The sequence below is a fragment of the Canis aureus genome, chromosome 26, assembly GCF_053574225.1.
Source record: "Canis aureus isolate CA01 chromosome 26, VMU_Caureus_v.1.0, whole genome shotgun sequence".
NCBI classification, from domain to species: domain Eukaryota; kingdom Metazoa; phylum Chordata; class Mammalia; order Carnivora; family Canidae; genus Canis; species Canis aureus.
In genome coordinates this window covers 44,995,323-45,016,681 of record NC_135636.1, presented here as the reverse complement: position 1 = coordinate 45,016,681, position 21,359 = coordinate 44,995,323, and the positions used below count along the sequence as shown (strand labels likewise).

General features: G+C 43.7%; 1 long non-coding RNA gene across 3 annotated transcripts in view; it reads right to left on the bottom strand.

Annotated features, from left to right (window-relative positions):
• Window positions 1-7,221, bottom strand: part of LOC144298544 (uncharacterized) — a 44,318-nt gene extending 37,097 nt beyond the window's left edge. For all 3 annotated transcript variants that reach the window (XR_013365476.1, XR_013365478.1, XR_013365477.1), the window contains exon 1: window positions 7,137-7,221. This is a non-coding gene — a long non-coding RNA (uncharacterized LOC144298544). The remainder of the gene's footprint in view (window positions 1-7,136) is intronic.
• Window positions 7,222-21,359: the final 14,138 nt, after the last annotated feature.

The window sequence follows — 21,359 nt, the reverse complement described above, 5'->3', positions numbered from 1 at the left end:
AGCCATCCTGTGTAGGCTGGAGAGCTCTCTGCAGACACAGTCTAGCTCAACTGGGGGAATTCGAGTCACCTCCATTATCACTGGGAGCTGGGTGCTGGCATGATTGGTAGCTGAACCAAGATCAAAATGCCTCCTGAATTAGCTCTAGGACATGCAAGACAATAACTCAATGTTTTCAGAAAGAAAATATCTGTACAGCTGGGCAAGGTCCCCAGAGATTCAACTTTTCATGTTTAAAATAGATGGGGAATTTATACAAATAGGCCAAATTCTAGACTCATTACTCACTAACGAGGCTCACTAATCACTACACACTAACTATTTCAAGGACTGGGTGCCTTTGCAAAATGCTTCCCTCACCTGCAAAATGGGGGTAAAACTAGAACCCATCACACTGGGCCGCTGTGACAGTGAAATGAATTAGTAGCTGCCCCAGGAATTATTTATTTTCAAGTATTCGGGCCTCTGGGGAGGGGAGGGTCTCTCGTGGGTGCCACAACATCTAATAAGGACCAGCTGCATAATTTGCAGGGACCGATGTGAAATGAAAATGTGAGGCCCCTTGTTCCAAAATTATTAAGAATCTCAAGATGGCAATAGCAGAGCCTCAAACGTGGGGCCCTTCTGAGGGCAAAGGCATGTGCACCTGCCCAGGACACACGCCCCTGACGCCAGCCCTGTGTCAAAAGCTCCATGGAGCTTTTAGAGATAGAATGTGGAGCCCAAATGTTCATTCGAATAGTATAAAACACTAAACCATGCCTCAGCTAAGTCTCATGCATGAGTCACATCACCCCGTGAGCCCTCCGGGGCAAAACTTGGGCATTATTTCACAAGATCAAGTGTCCCTAGACTGGGAGGTGAGGAAACTCATAAGCAAACGTTTGGGATGTCTGTGAACCCCCTGAAGTTGTGCCCCAAATGTGCTGTCTGTGTGTCTTTCCATGGGGAAACAGTCGGTAGGAAAATCCATGACCACAAGAACAGGGAGTCGGGACTCTGCCGGGTTTTATATCCCTGAGATCCCTCTGCTCCTCCATGGTCAGCACCGTGTCCAGCATCTAATGAACAAGCAGTAAATGCCACCTAGAAAAGGTAGGTAGGAGAATGGGTAGTGGGTAGGGGAACGTGTAGCTTGATTACGAAGGTTGCTCTGTTCAAATTCCAATTCCACTGTCTCTAGATGTGTGACCTTATATGAGTCACTTGCCCTGCGAAGCCTCCCACACTGAGCTGCTGTGGCAGTTAAATGGGGCCCATCGCTGAGCACAGGTATGGGGTGAGCCCCAGTCTACACCGGCGTTCATTTTACCTTTCCTCAGGCCTTCACATGTTCACATAATTTATTATGACTTCAAGCCAGTCTAGAGAAGAAAAATAAAACCTCACAGCTCTTAAACTGTATTATGGCCTTTATCACATCGGTTTGTAAAGACACAAATGATTAATTTTAAAATTAACTTCTTTCTTTAATTCTTCTTGAAGGGTAGAAATTAACTACTGACTGTAGTAATAACTTACTAGGAAAACTATAGAGGGTCACTTTTTACTCTATACCTTCCCACAGTGTATGCATTTTATTTTAAAATAAGGAAAAAAAATTTTAAGATTTTATTTATTCATGAGAGACACAGAGAAGCAGAGACACAGGCAGAGGGAGAAGCAGGCTCCATGCACAGAGCTCGATGCAGGACTCCATCCCAGGACCCCAGGATCACACCCTGAGCCAAAGGCAGATCTCAACCCCTGAGCCACTCAGGCGCCCTAAATTAAGTAAATAATATTGTTGCAATTAAAGCAATGTAAAGATATGCACTTCACAGGTCTCTGGATCTCCAAGTGTGGATCCCAGGCCAGCGGCATCAGCATCACTCTAGAACTTGAGAGAAACGCAAAATCTCAGCCCCACCCCAGATTTACTGAATCTGAAACTCTGGGGGTGGGGTCCAGCGACCTGCACTTTAACGAGCCCTCCAGGGGATTCTGATACATAACTGGAGTTTGAAAAAATCTGCTCCCTGTCCTGCAGGATGCTGAAGAAGACCCCTCAGCGCCCCACTAAAATGTGTTCCTAGTAATGCCAGAAATTCTACATTGGTATCCAAAAAAATTGTTTTTTTTTTTAAATTCTATTTACTTAACATACAGAGTAATAGCAGTTTCAGGTGATCAATATAGTGATTCAACACTTCCATCCATCACCCGGTGCTCATGACAAGTGCCCTCCTTCATCCCCATCACCTGTTTCCCCTCCACCCACCCACCTCCCCTCTGGGGACCTGCAGTGGGTTCTCTATAGTTGAGGGTCTGGTTCCTGGTTTGTCTCTTCCTCCCTTTCCCCCCCACCTTTGCTCATTTGTTTTGTTTCTTAAATTCCACCTATGAGGAAAATCATCTGGTATTTCTCTTTTCTCCTGACTTATTTTGCTCAGCATGATACTAGCACTATCTGTGTCGTTACAAGTGGCAAGATTGCATTCTTTTTTTTTTTTTTTTTTTTTATGGCTGGGTAATACAGTATCATCTAGTGTTCACATCAATCCCCTTCAATGCAAGGATTATAGAAAGAAGTTAATTCAAGAGCTAAAAGGAATCGAGGAGGGCAGCCCCGGTGGAGCAGCAGTTTAGGGCCACCTTCAGCCAGGGGTGTGATCCTGGGGTCTTAGGATCGAGTCCCACATCAGGCTCCCTGCATGGAGCCTGCTTCTCCCTCCGCCTGTGTCTCTGCCTCTCTCTCTCTCTCTCTGTCTCTCATGAATAAATAAAATCTTAAAAAAAAAAAAAAAAAAAAAAGGAATCAGGGAAGATCCTGAAGGAGAATAGATCCTAGCAAAGTTCATGCCGATCAAAGTCAAGTCTGTTCCTTGGCTATTGTTGCCTGTGGAGGAATGTGAACCGAGAGGTGCCTGATTTTCCTATTTTTCCAGGGAATGTCTGAATGGGTATGTGAGCCCGCCTCATTCCAAAAATGTTTAGATACTCAGTGCAGCAAACACGTATCTGCAAATGCAGTAGGGCCTCCTGGGTCAGCAGCTTGCAGCCTTCAATCTACCCCGGGGAACGGTGACATCCTGGCTCCCCTCTCCATGCATTCTCCAAAGCTGTTAAACAACCTGTAATAATAGATAGTGGCGGTCCTTTCTCCAGGGTGTCCTACATGCATTTTCCCATTTAATCCTTCTGTCACCGCTTAGGCAGATGCCATCATCGCCCCATTCTGCAGATCAGAAAACTAAGGCTCTCAAACCCTAACCAGCCGGCTCAAGGTCACAGAGCTTGTAAACGATGGTCATCAGGACTCTTGCATAGGGCGGTGAATCTAAAGTTCACGCTCCTCACAGAGCCACTGCTGATAATATCATTGGTTAGTTCTCCTGACACTTCTGACCTTTTCAGCCTTTTGCAATCAGCCCTGTGCCTGCGGAACAGGCCCCCCCCCCCCCCAGGCCTTATCTGTCCCTCTCAGAGCATGCCTTTCCATATCATCTGATACTCCAATTGCTTCAAGTACAGTTGACGGCTTCTGCAGAGATGCGCACGGTGCAGAAAGGGACATGGTGACACTCCTGTCCTCAAATGACACTGGAGTGCATTGGCAAGTAGATAAGTAGATGTTCAGCAAATGTGTCTGCTGCTTACGACAAACAACCGAAAACACTGACACTTCTGGGCAGAGGGTTGTGGAGACCTGTCCCTGTTCTACCTTACAATGGTGGTCATGGGCCCTTTCTTGTTCTCTCCTCTGGTCAAAAGGAAGAAAGCAAAAAAAATAAATAAGTGAATAAAAGAAAAAGAAATAGAAAGCGAGCAAGCAAACAAAAAAGTAATGGCTAAAATTATATTTGTGATGCTCTTTTCTCCTTCTCATCATCCCCAAAATCTAGATTGTGAAAAAGTAGTTGAAGCTGTGAAAGTCACAGAACCTGCGGAACTCACCCCTCCTGAAGCATTAGAGCAGAAGGGCCAGGAAGCCAGGCTCCGCTCGGCCCACAAGAGCTACTGTTGCTGCATTACTATGAAGTGTGTGTTTGTGGACATATGCCTCCTCCACTGTTCCTTTTTTTTTTTCCCCCACTGTTTCTTATAAGTAAGCTCTGCACCCAAGGTGGGGCTTGAACTCACGACCCCAAGATCAAGAGTCAGGCACTCTTCCCACCGAGCCAGCCAGGAGCCCCCCCCTCCCTATTACTAACATAGCTTATTCCTCCAAGCCCAAGTTAATTATGCTTTTCATAAAATATTTTTCCACAAGGAAAGAATATAACCTCCATGTAATTGCAAAGGTGCTTATCTTGGTAAGAATTAACACACACAGTGTGTTTTCTAAAGCACACGAACATTTTCCAGGCACATGCATTTACAGGCAAGCCATTCTATTTTTAAGTTATTGCCAAACACACAAAAGCCAACTCAGCAAAACAGCAGCTATAGAAATAATTTTAAGCATAATCGTGACCATCTACCAGATAACTTCTGATACCTGCCTTGGAGCTGGGTGCTAGCTGAATGCTCTGTACATTTCTCCTTGAATCCTTGCAACAACTACAGTTGACCCTTGAATAACACAGGTTTGAACTGTGCGGGTCCACTTACATATGGATTTTATATATATATATATATGGTATAATAAATATATATATATTTACAGTACAATGCTATAAATATATTTTCACTTAAGATTTTCATAATGACATTAACATTTATAACATTTTTCTCTAGCTTACTTTACTGTTAAAATACAGTAAAATACTGTTAAAATACTGTTACATATATATACATATATATAAAATACTGTTATATATATAAATAAATATATGTTTATATATATGTTTATATATAAATATATATGTAAATATATGTTTATATATATAAATATATATAACATACATTGTTATAGGTAAAATACTGTTATATATATATATTATATATATATAATCCATATAACATACAAAACGTGTGTTATCAGTTAAACTTCTGGTCAACAGTAGCCCAATTGTAGTTATGTTTTGTGGGAGTCAAAAGTTATTCATGGGGAGCCTGGCTGGCTCAGTCAGGAGAGCACATGATGACTCTTGATCTTGGAGTTGTGAGTTCGAGCCCCACATTGGGCAGTGCAGAGCTTGCTTAAGAAAAAAAAAAAAAGGTAGTTATGGACTTTTGGCTGCGTGGAGCATGGGCACGCCACACTGTGCTGTTCAAGGGTCGGCTGTAGATGGAATGAGTTATTATTAAACCAGCCTTACAGCTGAGGGAATGGAAGTGAAAGGCAAGTGCTTAATTAATATGCCCAGGAACTTAAACGATAGACCTGGTCAGCCCAACTATTGAAGAGTTCACTTTTTCTTCCAAAATTATTATCTTGTCTGAAATCACAGGAGCGCCAAGTCACGGACAATTCCTGGCAATGCGGTAGCAAGCAAAAGTTAGCTCTCTTTCCACATTCCCAATTTTGTTATCCCCTTTTTAGTGTATATTTTTGTTTGTTTAAAAATAGTATTCTCAAAAAAATAAAATAAAAATAGTATCCTTGGGGCACCTGGGTGGCTCAGTGGTTGAGTGTCTACCCTTGGCTCAGGGCATGATCCCAGGGTCCTGGGATCGAGTCCTGCATCAGGCTCCCCATGGAAAGTCTGCTTCTCCCTCTGCCTGTGTCTCTGCTTCTCTCTGTGTCTCTCATGAATAAATAAATAAAATCTTTTTAAAAAATAGCATTCTCTTACATAATCAGAGGACAATCATCTAAATCATGAAATCAGCATTGATACAGTACCCTTATTTTATTTAAAAGTCTTTTACAAATGCTGCTAATTGTCCATTTAATGTCTCTTAACAGAAACGTCCTTGGCATGGTGATTCTCATGCCTTTTCTTTCCTTCCTCAAGAAGGTGCTGTTTTCGTCTATTCACCTCATCTAGTTGCCCAGACCCTGAGTGATAGGTGATTTATGTAGAAAAACTCTACACACATTCCCTAAATAATCTGTGCCTTGCATTCAGCATTTTATCACTTTGGAGTCAGCACGGCAATAGTTATTTCTTTTTACGATTAAATCCTTTACGATTATGATTAAATAGATCCTCCATCTATTTTTCTGTTTTCTGCATTATCACCTGCTAAATATATTCCAGCGCGTTATTTGTTTTGGTTTCTGGTGCCAAGAGCTTCATCTATCACTTTGCTCCCACCTCAGGAATTTCCCAAATAAATCACAAAATGAAGGACACAACTAGAGCCAAGAACCAAGCCCTAGCATCCAGAAAGAAGTGAAGTAGCCTCAGTAAACCTTCTGTTTCTACATCCTCTCATTTCCCTTCCCATCCTAACCCCATAATTTTTCCTTATAAAACACACACACACACACACACACACACACACACACACAGGACGCTTAGCAGAAGCACTTAAGGAAGCCCGGATTATTTTGGTCTCTGAAGGAGTTAGTTATCAGATGGTCTCTGGATTGCTCTGTCTCTGGCCTGCTAGCACCAGCTCAACCTGTCCTTCCCCCAGAGATCCTTCCTTCAGCTCTCTGCGACTCTAATTTTATTTTGGGAAGCCTTCAGCCCAAAGGGGCCCTCGATGGCCAGGGAGGTCCCCCTTGCTCCTTCCCCTCCTGAGAGCATCTGAAAAATAGCAGCATGCACACTGGTGTGAGATCACAACTCTGCCTAAAACTCTGCATAAGCCAGGGCCCCCCTGCCCCCCAGGATTACTACCCAGCCCTTACCCAGGCCGCGTGTTTGGAAGCACGGCTGGTGTTTAAGAATCTCAAGGTAAACAATTCTCTGAAAACCCGTCTTTAAATTGGCCTTCCGGCAGCAAGTTAGAGTGACTACACATTTTTGAGCCTGGCAGAGGATTTTCCCCTTCTTCAGAAGGAAAATTGAAATCTGCCATTGTAGTGTAAGCACCGTAATTAGCATTATTTGAACAATCTAGCCATAACCAACCTAGATTATCTATCTGGACTTAATCTGGTCCGAACAAAGAAATCCATTCAGTTCGCCCTGAAATCCGATTGAATGCATAAACATGAATGGGCAAAGTCAACAGCCTGCGTAACTTTAACGCAGGCCATCATATGATTTTTTAGCAAGGCAAATGTCTAAGAAAAGAGAAAGGCCACCAACTCCTACCTGGCATTACTATTTCTCCCTGAAGGGCCTTCCTAATTCAGGAGGAAATCACTGGAGCCCTCTGGAGCTGCTGCGATGAAAGGTATTTAGCGGAAATTGCTTTGTGTATCACAGCTGTCTTTATAGTCTGTCCCCCCCCACCCCCCATCCCAGAAGCCACACTCTCTAAACTGGTTTCTCTAATCGAGATCTAAACATAAACCGGTGTTCAAGTAAAAACAAAACAAAACAAAAACAAAAACAAAAAAACAAAAAACAGGCTGGCACTCAAAATGCCCAACTTCTAATAGCAGATAATGTTAGAAGCAAAATCAGAGCACATGGTTGGGACCTGAGTGTTCCCAGCTCTTAAGGCTACGAGCAAGACAACTCACAAATACGAGCCTGTGAAAGACACTCGTACTTCTGTCTTTTCTCTCCCCTTTATGTCATTTTACTTTGACAAGACCGGGCTTGTATCATTCTTTCTGTTCTGTTCTGTTTTTTAACATTGCAATCCAAGTTTTGGATTTATTGTTGTTGTTGTTGTTGTTGTTTTTAAATATCCAATATGTTTGAGCTTTCTTATGCAATCTTTGCTTGCTGCTTGATGCTATTAATTATATTCTTGTTCAGTAGGCTATAAGCTGCCCCTATCGGCAGAGATTCAAGGGAGATTTGAAAGAGCGAGCGTATTTATCAAAGGAGAAAAAATGAAGAAAATAAAGACAGCACTAGAGCATATTGGATATATAAACTGTTCCTTCTGAAAAGATAAATGATTTGGTAATGAATAGATCCTTTAGGCCATAAAAAATCCATTTATTTTCTTTTGAATTTGAATAGAAGAGATTTGCATTTTTCCTGAGCAGTTACACTTAAATTAAAATGCAGAGCATGAGGCCAGCATACAATCAAACTAAATAATAACCGGGGCATACTGTATTATTCATAAAAACAAAATTAATAGTTTGGGGACAGGAGGCATTTTGGTAGAAAAAATGTACACTGACACCAAAAACACCTATTGTTGGAGGAAAAAATAAAGTCGATTTAGGCGATCCACAGATTGGTAATAGAAGTTTGGCATTTTATTCTTACGTTATTAAGGGAGGAGGGGGATGGGCACTTGTGTGTGTTTATCTTGTATGTGATCTGCGATGTCTAAAATGTCTGCTTTTCTAATAGCAAAGTATTAAGAATGTTTCTCTGTATTTTGATGTCTAATTATATCATAAAGGGTCAACAGCCTTTTTTTTTCTCAAAGCAGAGTAGAATCAAGATTCCCCCCTCCCCCACCTCAAAATAAATATTTCAAGTAAATGTCTTGCTGGGGTTTGTCTGACAACCAGGATTGGCCAAGAACAGGAAGGTAGAGCCATAACCCTCCATAATCTTGTGTCTTTTCCTTTCTTGGAATCTCCCCCTCCCCCACCCCATGTGCCCGGGAGAAAGTATTCCAATGTCTTTGATTGTCACCAACCTACAGTAGAGAGTTTGCTGAGAGACAGTCTCTCTAGAGAGTTGTCCCTGCTAGTCTGGTGAAGACAAAGAACCAAATACAAGCTACAGAGGAAGGAAAGCTCAGAAATAGCATGGTCTTAAAAATAAGGGAGAGGGAGAGCAAGCAAATTTCTTTGAATTGGGGTAACGATCTAAGATAAGAAGATCTCCAAGGAACACATTCTGAACTTAAAGGGAAAAAAAAGGGGGGTGTGGCAAAATCAAGATGCACCCAGAGACCAGGCAGGTAGAGAGGGAGGTGAGCCAGGCAGCCAGGTGGGGCTGTGGCAGTCTGGAAGAAGGGGTCGCCCTTCCTCAGCCCTGGCCCTCTATGGCCATGGTGCTATGCGTTCAGACTTGGTGTGGCCGGAGCTCCCATTTGGTTGAGAAAAGCCAGAAATCCAGATTTTTATGTAAAGGTTACTTGAAAAATGTTGGCAACTATTTCAAAATGTTTAAATACTCCCTGGGGAAAAAAAAATAAAAATAAAAATAAAAATAAAAATAAAATAAAATGTGTGTGGGCTCTTGGCCACCAGTTTGCTGTCACCACTTCTGGAAAACATGAGAATTCATGAAGGATTGCTCAGAGCATATACTTACACCCTTTGGTTACCTATTAATAGCTCCTGAATAACTCTGGCTGATTAGATAGATGCTGACTGATAAGATGATATTTCCTAACTTTGCCATATGCCTTGTATCCATTCAACTAGGTTTTACTGAATAGTTACAAGATGCCAGGAATGAGGCATTGTATAGAGTGCTCTTGTCTAAAGGGAAACCCAGCATTAGAAATCCTTTTTTTTTAACATACCCAGTCAATAATTCCAAGAAGGTTATATAAAAGCAGGCTTAGAAGATGGCATTCTCTCTTACATTAGCAAGTTGCTCATTGTACATGAAATAATTAAATCTTTGATGTAATAGATTCATATCTATTTAAAGACATTCACTTAGGATTTCCCAAGCCTTGGAACTCTTGGAAAAGAGGGAACTGTGTGTCGTTTGTGTTTGTGTTACAGTACTGGGCTCAGATTGATCTCTGTGCTGCTTGAGACACTTAATTCCCTGAAAGGGATGTTCACGCTTATCTTTTGGCATTATGTGGACAAAATGGAAAATTAACTGGTTTCTGTATTATAGGCATTTTTCCCCCTTGGAAGGGATCCACTTTACAACAGAACTAACCTTTTTCCCTAGGGATAGTAATACATTAAAGTGAAGATTGAGAGTGGTCTTATAAATGGTTTAAAAATTGCAGGTATCAAAAGAAGCAATTTCTTGAACATTTGGAGTGGGGGTCATTTGGTGTAACCTCTCTGGAAGGCAATTTGGCAATATGGAGGCAAATATAAGATATAGGTACTCTTTGATACAGATATTTTAGCCTTTAGAGATTCACCGTAAGGAAAACATCTCTCAAGTGTGAAAAGCTACTTACACAAGGGTGTTTAAAAAAAAAAAAAAAAAAACAACCAAGGGTGTTTGAACAAACCCCAATTTAGAATGATTACAAGTTGCAAACAACCGGAAGGTCCCTCAAAAGCAGACAAAGGGCCACATAAACTACGACAAAGCCACACAGTAGAATATTGGGGGCCATCAACAAAAATAATGTCTACCTATGTTTATTACTGCAAAAAAAGGGTCTAGGATGCACAGCACAGAATTCACATAAAATTACTGTCGGGTGTCAGAAAAGTCAAGAATGACGCTCCCGAGATATCGAGAGAGCCCTTTTCTACACGGTAGAAGGTTCACGATTGTTATTCTCTGTGTACTTTTCTTTCAAGCGGAACACAGGTGGTTTTAAGCAATAAAAATCTCTTTCCCAAAGAATTAGGAATGCATCAGGCAGAGAGACAACTTAGTGCAGAGTGGGAATGAGAAAAGCAAAGAGCTATCCATATAAAAGCTGAATAAGTAACTTTCTCAATTGAGTAATAAATAGCAGGGACCCCAGATTGAGGGATCACCCGGGTTGCGATTCCCTGAGGTCAGAACAGTTCACACTTACTATATAAACAGGCCCCACGCGGCCCCACAGAGGCTCACCTCTGCACCTCCCCCTGGGGCAGCACAGCATCACCTCGTGGAAGGCCTGCTACAAAGACCCAGAGCTTGTAAACACCACTTTTTTTTTCCCTCCTAGCACTCGTTGCTATTCACCAGGTCTCCTGCCATTGTGATTCAGCTTTTAAAGCTACCTCTGCAGCCAACCCCAAGAATCAGTTGAAAAATTACTGACATGGTCATTAGCCTGCCTTGCCTCCTGGATTGTCGACCCCCAGCTCACAGGAAGGTACCCTCGGCTTCAGATGCACGCCCTCAATGTTTGCTTGAGTTCCTGCAGACCTAGCGAAATGCTGGAAGCTTCCAGACCGTGTTCCCCAATGGTGGTGATGACAGAATCGACTACGACGACAATTTCTGTGGCCAGACCAGCCTAGGCCATGTGCCGTGGATTTTCAGAGGGAGGAGACTCTGTTTCCGGAATGTATCAACCATGGAAATAGTCCCTCCCCAAAGAACAACTGAGTGCTTCAAAAGGATAATAATGTGTGAGTCATCCTTGCTTTATAAAGAAGGGAAAAAAAAATCCTTACTTTTTATAGTCTACTACCGTTTGCTACTGATCCACAACTAGTTTACTTCTTCCTCCCACTACACCCTTGACCGGGGGCGTACAAAGATTTTTGCACCATGGATGAATCTAAAAAAATGGAAATATTTGTAGAAGTGTGTATACACACACACACACACACACACACACACACACACACACCTACGTCACACCAAGTGGAGTAGCTTTATTGCATTGGGTGGGATCTATTTTTTTATGACCTAATTTACCTACCTCGATGGATTTCTGGGGGCGATGGTGAGGGATGAGAGCATGCCTGACACTTAATAACTACCAGTAAATATTACGCAAACATGACCATTCTTAGAATTACAGTAACTCAGTGAGATGGGCCCTGTTGGCTCCCTCCGGTTACAGATGAGAAAACGGAGGCCCAGAACAGTTCAACCGAGTCACACAAATTCGTGCAGGAGTAAAGAGGGAGATGAAACATTAAAATCCAGCTCAGCTGACCCAAGAGTTCTCAAGCTTTAAACTGGAATAACTTTTAAAGAACAGGGCCCTGGGCCTGGCAAAATGCAAAAGCTCCCTGGCTAGCTATTATTATGCGTATGTTGTGCTAAATGCTTTAAGGGCGTGGTTCTCCCGGGTGAGGTTGGACTTCAGTCCCACAGATGAAGGACGCTGGAGAATCAGCTCTGAGTGGAATAACGACCTGCAATAGTGAAATAAGCCCCGTAAACATGGACAAGATCTTCTGCTACATAAAGCAACCATGAATTCATTCACTCACCAGGTCATTCGTTTTATCCTTTGATCAACAATTTTATCTTTTTTTTTTTTTAAGTGCTCTCTACCCAACGTGGGGCTCGAACTCACAAGCCATGATCAAGAGTTGCACACTCCACTGACTGAGTCACCCAGGCACCCCCTAATATTCCTTTTTAAGAAAACTATGCAGTTCTAACAGTTTTTCTTGTAGTACAATTTGACCAACTATTATTGCCAATAACAAGGAGATTGATAATAATAATAATAATAATAATAATAAATAGCATATAATCACATGTGTGACACTCTAAGCATCTCACATATACTGTACATATGATCCTCACGTGGCTTTATAAGGCAGGTACTACTAGTAGTTCTATTTCACAGATGAGGAAAGTGAGAAACAGAAGATTTTTGTTTTCTTTTGTTTTAAAGATTTTATTTATTCATGAGACACGCAGAGAGAGGCAGAGACACAGGCAGAGGGAGAAGCAGGCTCCCTGCAAGGAGCCCAATGTGGGACTCGATCCCAGGACCTCCGGGATCAGGACCTGAGCCGAAGGCAGATGTTCAACCACTGAGCCCCCCAGGCGTCCCAGAAACAGAAGATTTAAACACTTACTCACGGTCATATAGTCTATTAGAAGCTCATAATTAGCTCTGAAGACACAAAACCCAGTAAGAGGTGGTCTTGGGATCCCTGGGGGGCTCAGCGGTTTGGCGCCTGCCTTCTACCCGGGGCGTGATCTTGGGGTTCAGGGATCGAGTCTGCATCGGGCTCCCTGCATGGAGCCTGCTTCTCCCTCTGCCTGTGTCTCTGCCTCTCTCTCTCTGTCTCTCTCTGTCTCTCATGAATAAATAAATTTTTAAAATCTTAAAAAAAAAAAAAAAGAGAGAGAGAGAAAGAGGTGATCTTTCCCTAAAAGTTCAGTGTATAGTGTGTCTCCAAAGTGGAGAGGATGGTTGACAACACGGTTGTTGGTCCCAGGTGAGCCACTGGGTGGCAAAGGAAAATCCTAGAGCTTTCATTTCTATTTCTTACAGGAAAATAGTAAGAAAGGCTTTAGGCTCTCATTTAAATTTGACTTGCAGATAAAAAACAAATCATGTTTTAGTGTGAAGTATGGCCCAACTATTGTGTGCTAATAGTGCTTTGCTAGATCTCGTGATCCTCCCCTCTCTCCTGTGTTTACCCTCTGTGGTTGATGTCTGCCAGATTCAGTTGATTTACTGATTATATTATTTAGTTTTGCCCAAACCAGTTTTTCCCAATGGTAATACTTTGTTAGCATTATCTTCAAGCCCTAGTGATACGCCACAGGCCCTGAGCCCAGGCCTCAGGGCACTGTGTATATTGCACTCTTACTGCCCTTTGGGATTTTGAGATCATCAGGTGAAGAACTTTGGGCTACTGTCGTGGAAGACGAAGGACCACAGGGACCGGAGATAGGCTGTCCCAGCTGAGGACTCCTAGACTATCCAGCTGGACAGCCAGCGGCCACGGGAGGAAGGCCGTCCTTGAGCACCCAGCAGCTGGCCACAGATCCACGAGAGAGTCCAGCAGTGAGCAGCCTGTCTGGCTTAATCTGAAAGAATACAACCTAGAAAATAAATGGTTGGGGAGAGGCTGAGTATAGGTTCCGGGGAGCATGTGCACTGTGGATATACAGACTATCTCTAGACCTTCGTTCAGTTTTGCTCTAATCCAAAAATGCTCTCAAAAAATTTTTTTAAATTATTAAAACTTAAAATAATGTTTTTAAACAATTGGTTGCTTGAGGTTGCCACATTTTGGCAAAGTTTATTGTGCAGAAAAAGCTAACTGACATACTGAGTATAGATATTTAGATGGCCAGACCTTGCCTTGCACTGGCCTATGAGTCTTAATTTTTTTTCTTCTTTTTTCTTTTCTTTTTTTTTTTATGATTTTATTTATTTATTCATGAGAGACATACAGAGAGGCACAGACACAGGCAGAGGGAGAAGTAGGCTCCCTGCAGGTTGCTGGATGCGGGACTGGATCCTGGATCCAAGATCATGACCTGAGCCAAAGGCAGACACTCAACCACTGAACCACCCAGGTGTCCCTCTTTTTTTCTTTTTTCATTTTTCTTCTTTCTTTCTTTCTTTCTTTTTCTTTTTCTTTTTCTTTTTCTTTTTCTTTTTTGGCCAAGGTCAAGATCTACTTTCAGAGGCTTTGTGCTCTAAGGAAATTTAAAAAAAAAAATCTAATTGCACTAATTTTTGCATTAATTTTTTTTCTATTGTTTAAAAAAATGCTTTTTTTTCTGTTGTTTTTCACTCCTGGGATTCTTTTTTTTTTTTTTTTTTTTTTTAATGCTCACCTCTCTGCCATAGGTATATGTATTTCCTTGCTGTTTTTTCTATTACAGAAAACCCAGTGTATTTTACACACATGGTTAATTATAGGGGCAATATGTACACAAGCAAAACTGTGGTTGGAAACTTTTAATTGGGCATACAAGTGGCCACCTAGATGTTCAAATTAAATGGTTAGCCATTCAACCACTACTTTGTAAAGGCAGGGGAAATTTCTCCCACAGCTGTTCATGATCTCAAATGATGCCTAAAGTTCAACCTATACAACAGTCGCTGAGATAGACTATTCCTTCATTCACTCATTCATTCATTCATTCATTCATCAACACAGTGGTTTCTATTGTTGTTTTTTTAGATTTTATTTTGAAGTAATCTTTATTTATATCCAATGTGGGACTTGAACTCACAACTACGAGATCAAGAGCCACAGGCTCCACTGACTGAGTCAGCCAGGTGCCCCCATCAACACAGTTCTTGATGGCCTACTGTGTGCCAGCCACTCTGCCAGGGAGTGTAGGAGGCAACACAGAACACAACCAACGTGGTTCCTGGCATTATGGAGCATGTGTTCTACACATTGAAGGCCCTGACTTTTTTAATTTTCTTGGCTAAGGTCAAGTCTAAAAAGTTCTATTAAGTGTCTACACTTTGAAGACTGTGGGACAAAAATTAGAGCAAAAGAAGAATTTTTAAATGTTGTCTTGGTGACTCTCTAGGATACCAAATAATGCATTTTCCTGATAGGTTTTGTTTTTTTCCATGCAATTACCTGGTTTTGTTTTCTTTTTTATTTTTTTATTTATTTTATTTTTTTAAAGATTACTTATTTATTTATTCATAGAGACACAGAGAGAGAGAGAGAGAGGCAGAAACACAGGCAGAGGGAGAAGCAGGCTCCATGCAGAGAGCCTGACGTGGGACTCGATCTAGGGTCTCCAGGATCAAGCCCTAGGCTGCAGGCAGCGCTAAACCGCTGCGCCACCGGGGCTGCTCTGTTTTCTTTTTTAAAGAATTTTTTATTTTTAAGTAATCTCTCCACTCAATGTGGGGCTCGAACCCACAACCCCAAGATCAAGAGTCGCATACTCGACTGAGCCAGCCAGGTGCCCCTGATTTTTTTTTAATAAACTAAGAATATATTGTTCTGAGCATTGAAGAGGCATCAACCACATGATGAACTAGTTGGGAGCCTGAGGCTAAAATCATATTCTGTGCAACTGGAGACTTGTACCCACCACCCATATAACTGAGACCCCTTGAAAGCTAACTCAAAAGAAAGTCAACTTTTTTTTTAATTGAGATATAATTGACCTATTGCATTATATTAATTTCAGATTACAATATGATTAGCTATCTATCTATCTATCTATATATCTATATATATTGTGAAATGATCACTACAATTAAGTCTAGTTAACATCCATCACCACACACAGTTACAAATTTTTCTTTCTTGTGACGCAAACTTCTTTAAGATCTACTCTCAGCGACTTCCAAATATGCAATATGGTATTATTAACTATAGTCACCACATCCCCAGGACTTATGTAGTAATCTTTGGTTTGAAGTATTTGGATGACGATCTCAATTTCCCCCCCAACATCCTGACTGGAAGTGGGCAAAATGGTGTCTGGATTGCTTCCTTCACTCAACAAATAATTTTGGAGCTACTGCAACATCTTAGGCATTGTTCCAAATGCTGGGGATAGAGCTGTGAAGGAAACAAGGCAAAACTCCTGCCCCCGTGGAGCGGACATTTTAAGCTATAAAAATGGATTAATACAGTAAATAAGAAAAATACACATCATTTGAGGATCATAGTAAGTGCTGTCCAGGAGCATCCGCATATGCCATTTGTATGTCATTTACTGTTTGACTGCCACATATTCCTGATATAATCCTAGTCATTTTTTTTTTAACAGCGAAGTGAATGCTGACCACAATTCTGTCTTTGTTCAGTTCAGATTGACAAATATGTATTGAGTTCCAATAAGCACAGGGAGGAGAGAGACACAGAGGTAGAGAACCTAGGGCGCCTGGGCCTTAATTTCGGCTCAGGTCATGATCTCAGGGTCCTGGGATCGAGCCTCACAACAGGCTCCACACTCAGCATGGGGTCTGCTTCTCCCTCTCCCTCTGCTCCACCACTCCCCCTTGTCTCTCTCTCTCTCTCTCTCTGAAATAAATAAATAAATAAAATCTTAAAAAAAAAAAAAAAAAAAGGTGAAGAATATGTTTCCTGCCCCGAAGGAGTAGCAGGTCCACAGTAAGCACATAAATTCAATAAAACATTGTCGGTCCTTGGTAGAGGTAACTACACTACAACACAGATGTTTTCTGGAAACTCCCAGGTTTCCTCTTGAAATATAGGAAGGAGTATCCAGCAGAGACATGGAAAGGACATTCAGGTAGCTAGAGGAGCATGAGCAAAGGCCATAGGCCTGCATCTGCCCGACAGCAAAGCCAAGAGTGCAGATGGATAGCTCCATGACATTCCCAGATCACAAAATGTGAAGTGGATATTTTCCATAATATGTGTACCAGATAAGATTGCTAAAGCCTTTCTATAGTAAATCCAAAGTTCAGCATGCCACAGGACTTACTCTTATTCTTTTCTTTTTTTTTTATTAAAGATTTTAGGGATCCCTGGGTGGCGTAGCGGTTTGGCGCCTGCCTTTGGCCCAGGGCGCGATCCTGGAGACCCGGGATCAAATCCCACATCAGGCTCCTGGTGCATGGAGCCTGCTTCTCCCTCTGCCTGTGTCTCTGCCTCTCTCTCTCTCTCTCTCTCTCTGTGACTATCATAAATAAATAAAAAAAAAATTAAAAAAAAAAAAGATTTTATTTATTTACTCATGATACACACACACACACACACACACACACAGAGGGAGAGAGAGGCAGAGACACAGGCAGAGAGAGAAGCAGGCTCCATACAGGGAGCCCGACGTGGGACTTGACCCTGGGACTCCAGGATCATGCCCTGGGCCAAAGGCAAGCGCTGAACTGCTGAGCCACCCAGGGATCCTCTCTCTTAAAAAAAAAAAAAAAAAAAAAATTAAGTAATCTATTTAAAAAAAAAATCTTTTTTTAAAGTAATCTCTACACCCAATGTGGTGCTCAAACTCACAACCTGGAGATCAAGAGTGACAGGCTCTGCTGATGGAGCCAGCCAGGCACCCCTAGCATTTTCTTTCATCGAACTCTGACAGATAAATATGATGCAGACATAAAACCATCATTTCTTCACTCCCATTGAAATCTTTTCCCTTTTCAAAATCTTTTAAATAAAATTCCCCTTTACTGTGGAATCCATTCTATTGATTTGTTTTAAGAAAAGATCTCTCTTAAAGAAAGGAGAGCCATCTTTGATCTCGCTTGACAAAAAGAGCTAATCAAACAATAAAATCTATGAGGGTAAAAAAAAGAAAAAAGAAAGAAAAAAGAAGCGAGCTTCTCGGAGCCACATCAAATATAGGACAGAGAAAAATGCTTTATTTAAATGCTGAAAACTAACACAAAACAGCTTGAAATGTAATCACCTCTGCTGAATAAGTGAAACCACATGTTGATCTGACATGAGTTTCTAAGACACAATTAAAGGTCACTCGGTGTGCACACATCTCATTCCGCACCGAGAGGCTTGAACTTGTTGGCGGCGTTTCTGGCCACCGAGGGGCAGGTGCTCAGCCGGGCACGTCCGCCCAGGTGCTCCAGGTGCTCCAGGTGCTCTAGGTGCTCCCGCCCGCGAGGCAGGGAAGAAACACCCCTCGGCCCCGGCGCCTGGAATCCTGGAATCGAACCGTCCCGGGAAGCCGACGCCCCTGGATTTCACCGGCCCCTGCCCTCGAGTCCTGGGAGTGGAGAACCAAAGGCATTTGGCAATCCTGGGTCCTTCGGGGCCGGGGCCCTCCCGCGGAAGTGGCTTCGCGCAAACACGAAAACACGGCTTCCTTGCTGCTCGGCCCACCTTTACCTTCACCCGGCTCCCGAGTCCAAAAGACAGAAGTGGGGGGCATCCCTGGGGGCGTGGGGGGGGCGCATCCCTGGGGGGCGGGGGAGGGCGCATCCCTTGGGGGTGCGGGGGCGCATCCCTGGGGCCGGAGAGGGGCGCATCCCTGGGGGTCGGGGGGGGGGTGCATCCCTGGGGGGCGGCAGGGGGCACATCCCTGGGGGGGCATCCCTTGGGAGTGCGGGGGACGCATCCCTAGGGGGCGGCGGGGGGCGCATCCCTCGGGGTGCGGGGGGGGCCGCATCCCTGGGGGGCGGTGGGGGGGCGCATCCCTTGGGGCGGAGAGGGGCGCATCCCTAGGGTAGGGGGGTAGTGCATCTGGGGGGGCGGTGGGGGTACGAGTCCCTGGGGGTGGAGAGGGGTGCATCCCTGGGGGTGCGGATGGGCCGCATCCCTGGGGGCGGCGGGGGGGGGGGGGCGCATCCCTGGGGGTGGGGGGGCGTATCCCTTGGGGGTGTGGGGGGGGGCTCATCCCTGGGGGTCGGGGGGTGGCGCATCCCCGGCGGGGGGCGGGGGGGCGCGGGCAGGGGTGTTTCCAGCGCCGGGAGCTGCGCCCGGAATGGGCCCCTGGCATTCGCAGCGTTTAGTGGAAAGGCTGGGCACTCGGCAAGGGCCCCCGCCCGCAGGCCTGGCTCCTGTTTCCAGATCCCTTCAAGAAAGGATGTGCTGGAGGAAGACTTCAAAGCCGCTCTTTGAAAAGGGAAATCACATCTAGAAAGCTGTTCTCCGAATGAGAAACAAATTATTTGATTTGAAAGAGCAGCCAATCTTCAGAGCGGTGAGGGAGGATCAAAGAGTAAGTGCGTGTGAACTTCAGAAGTGACCCTTTCCAGTGGAACGTGACTTTCCTCTTTCCATGCGCTCAACGCGCTCTGGAGGGAGTGGGTTTGCGAGAGAATCAAAATAAAGAAGCTGGTCTGCGTTCCAGAAAATCACGTGATCTCTCTCCCTCCCTCCCTCCCCCGCCCTCTCCCTCCCTCCTCCCTCCTTCCCTCCCTCCAGCCTGTGTACCCCAACCTTTACAGTCACCGTCGCCCCTGCAGCGTGCTGCGAGGTGCACGCGGGTCCTGGCACACACGCGGCTGGAATCCGTGCGTGGGGGAGACCAAAGGACCAGGTGCCCCGAGAGGGCAGCTGGGTGGCCCTGGGCCCCTCCCCGCTTCCTGTTCCCTGGACACCCCCCCCCCCCCAGGTGAGCCCTCCCCACCGCAGAGGCTTAGGGAATCTTGGCGTCTTTTTTTTTTTTGCGTTTTTCATCATTCAAGCTATTACCTGAACACATTCTTCTTGTTTAAAAAAAAAAAAAAAGTAAAATCTCAAAGTCAAACAACCCCCTCCTAAATAAATAAATAAATAAATAAATAAATAAATAAATAAATAAAATAACCATTTCTGTTAGGGGAGAGATCATCTGCTCCGTGTATTTTTCTTTCCTAAATCTTAGATCCCTGGATCCCACTCCACCCCAAGTGCCACGCCCCCATAGATCTCCAGGCCTTGTGAACGTGGATAATTATCTACTAATATAAATGGAAGGGGGAATTAGCACACTTAAAAGCAGAAAACTTGGACATAAATAAGAAACAACCAACAACGACCCAGTATGGATTCCTGGTTCTTTGCAAAGTCCAGTAAAATTAAGACAGATCTTTGGCCGGAATGCATAGGAAAAATGAGAGGGAACCTACTTAGAAACAACATCACGAATAGAAATAAATGTGATTACAGGTCAGGAGCAGACTTCTTACGTTTGTAGACACTATAATGTACCTTTGGGCTTGAAAATCTGCATTTGCCTGGGGTGGGGCGGGACTACCACGATTGGCCCAGTCAGGCATTCTGTTTACACCTAAAAGGATTACTTTTCCTTACCTGCTTGTTTGATGTAGTATATGTTAAATACTCACTGTAGGAGATTGGAGGGAACATTGTTACTTTTCTCATGGAATAAGGATATTCTGAGGAGACAAGGAGGGTCCAAGAGTTTAGAATTTCGCATAGAAAAATAGTATCAAGTTTTTAGAAGTTTCTGTGGTGGGTAAGTCATGATGTTGGAGAGATACATTTTATCGAGAATCACTGATTTTCTTTAAGATTGTATTTATTTATTCATGAGACACACAGAGAGGCAGAGACACCGGCAGAGGGATTAGCAGGCTCCTCGCAGGGAGCCCGAGCCGGGACTCGATCCCAAGACCCCAGGATCACCACCCAAGCCAAGGCCACTGAGCCACCCGGGTGTCCCAAGAATCACTGATTTTTTTAAAAAATATTTTTAAAAGATTTTATTGATTTATTCATGAGAGACACAGAGAGAGAGAGAGGCAGAGACACAGGCAGAGGGAGAAGCAGGCTCCATGCGGGGAGCCTGATACGGGACTCGATCTCAGATCTCCAGGATCAGGCCCTGGACCAAAGGCGGCGCTAAACCAATGAGCCATCCGGGCTGCCCAGTTTCTTAACAGATAACCTGAAAATGAGCACAAAAACAATGGCCAGCCTTTATTTGTTATGTGTATTAGTGTGTCTGGCCCTCACAATGATGCTTAGGGCCTGATACCATCATTATAGCCATTTTATAGATGGTGAAACTGAGGTGTGGAAGGTTGCCCAAGGTCACACAGCTGTGAGTGGCTGAATGGGGGTCCGGGTTAAGGAAGCCTATGACCGTTGACGGTATGAAAGCCCGTACATTGGGGCACCTGGGTGGCTCAGTGGTTGGGCATCTGCCTTTGGCTCAGGTCATGATCCCGGGGTCCTGGGATCGAGTCCCGCATCGGGTTCCTTGCGGGGAGCCTGCTTCTCCCTCTCCCTGTGTCTCTGCCTCTCTCTCTGTGTCTCTCATGAATGAATGGATAAATAAATAAATAAATAAATAAATAAATAAATAAATAAATAAATAAATAAATATATTTTTAAAGTCCATAGTACATGACACCATAGGGGAATCCAGCTGTTTCTTCCCTCACCATGTTTTAACTGGGAACCTTGAAATTTCACCCTGGGTGCTGTACCTGTCTTACATAGATGG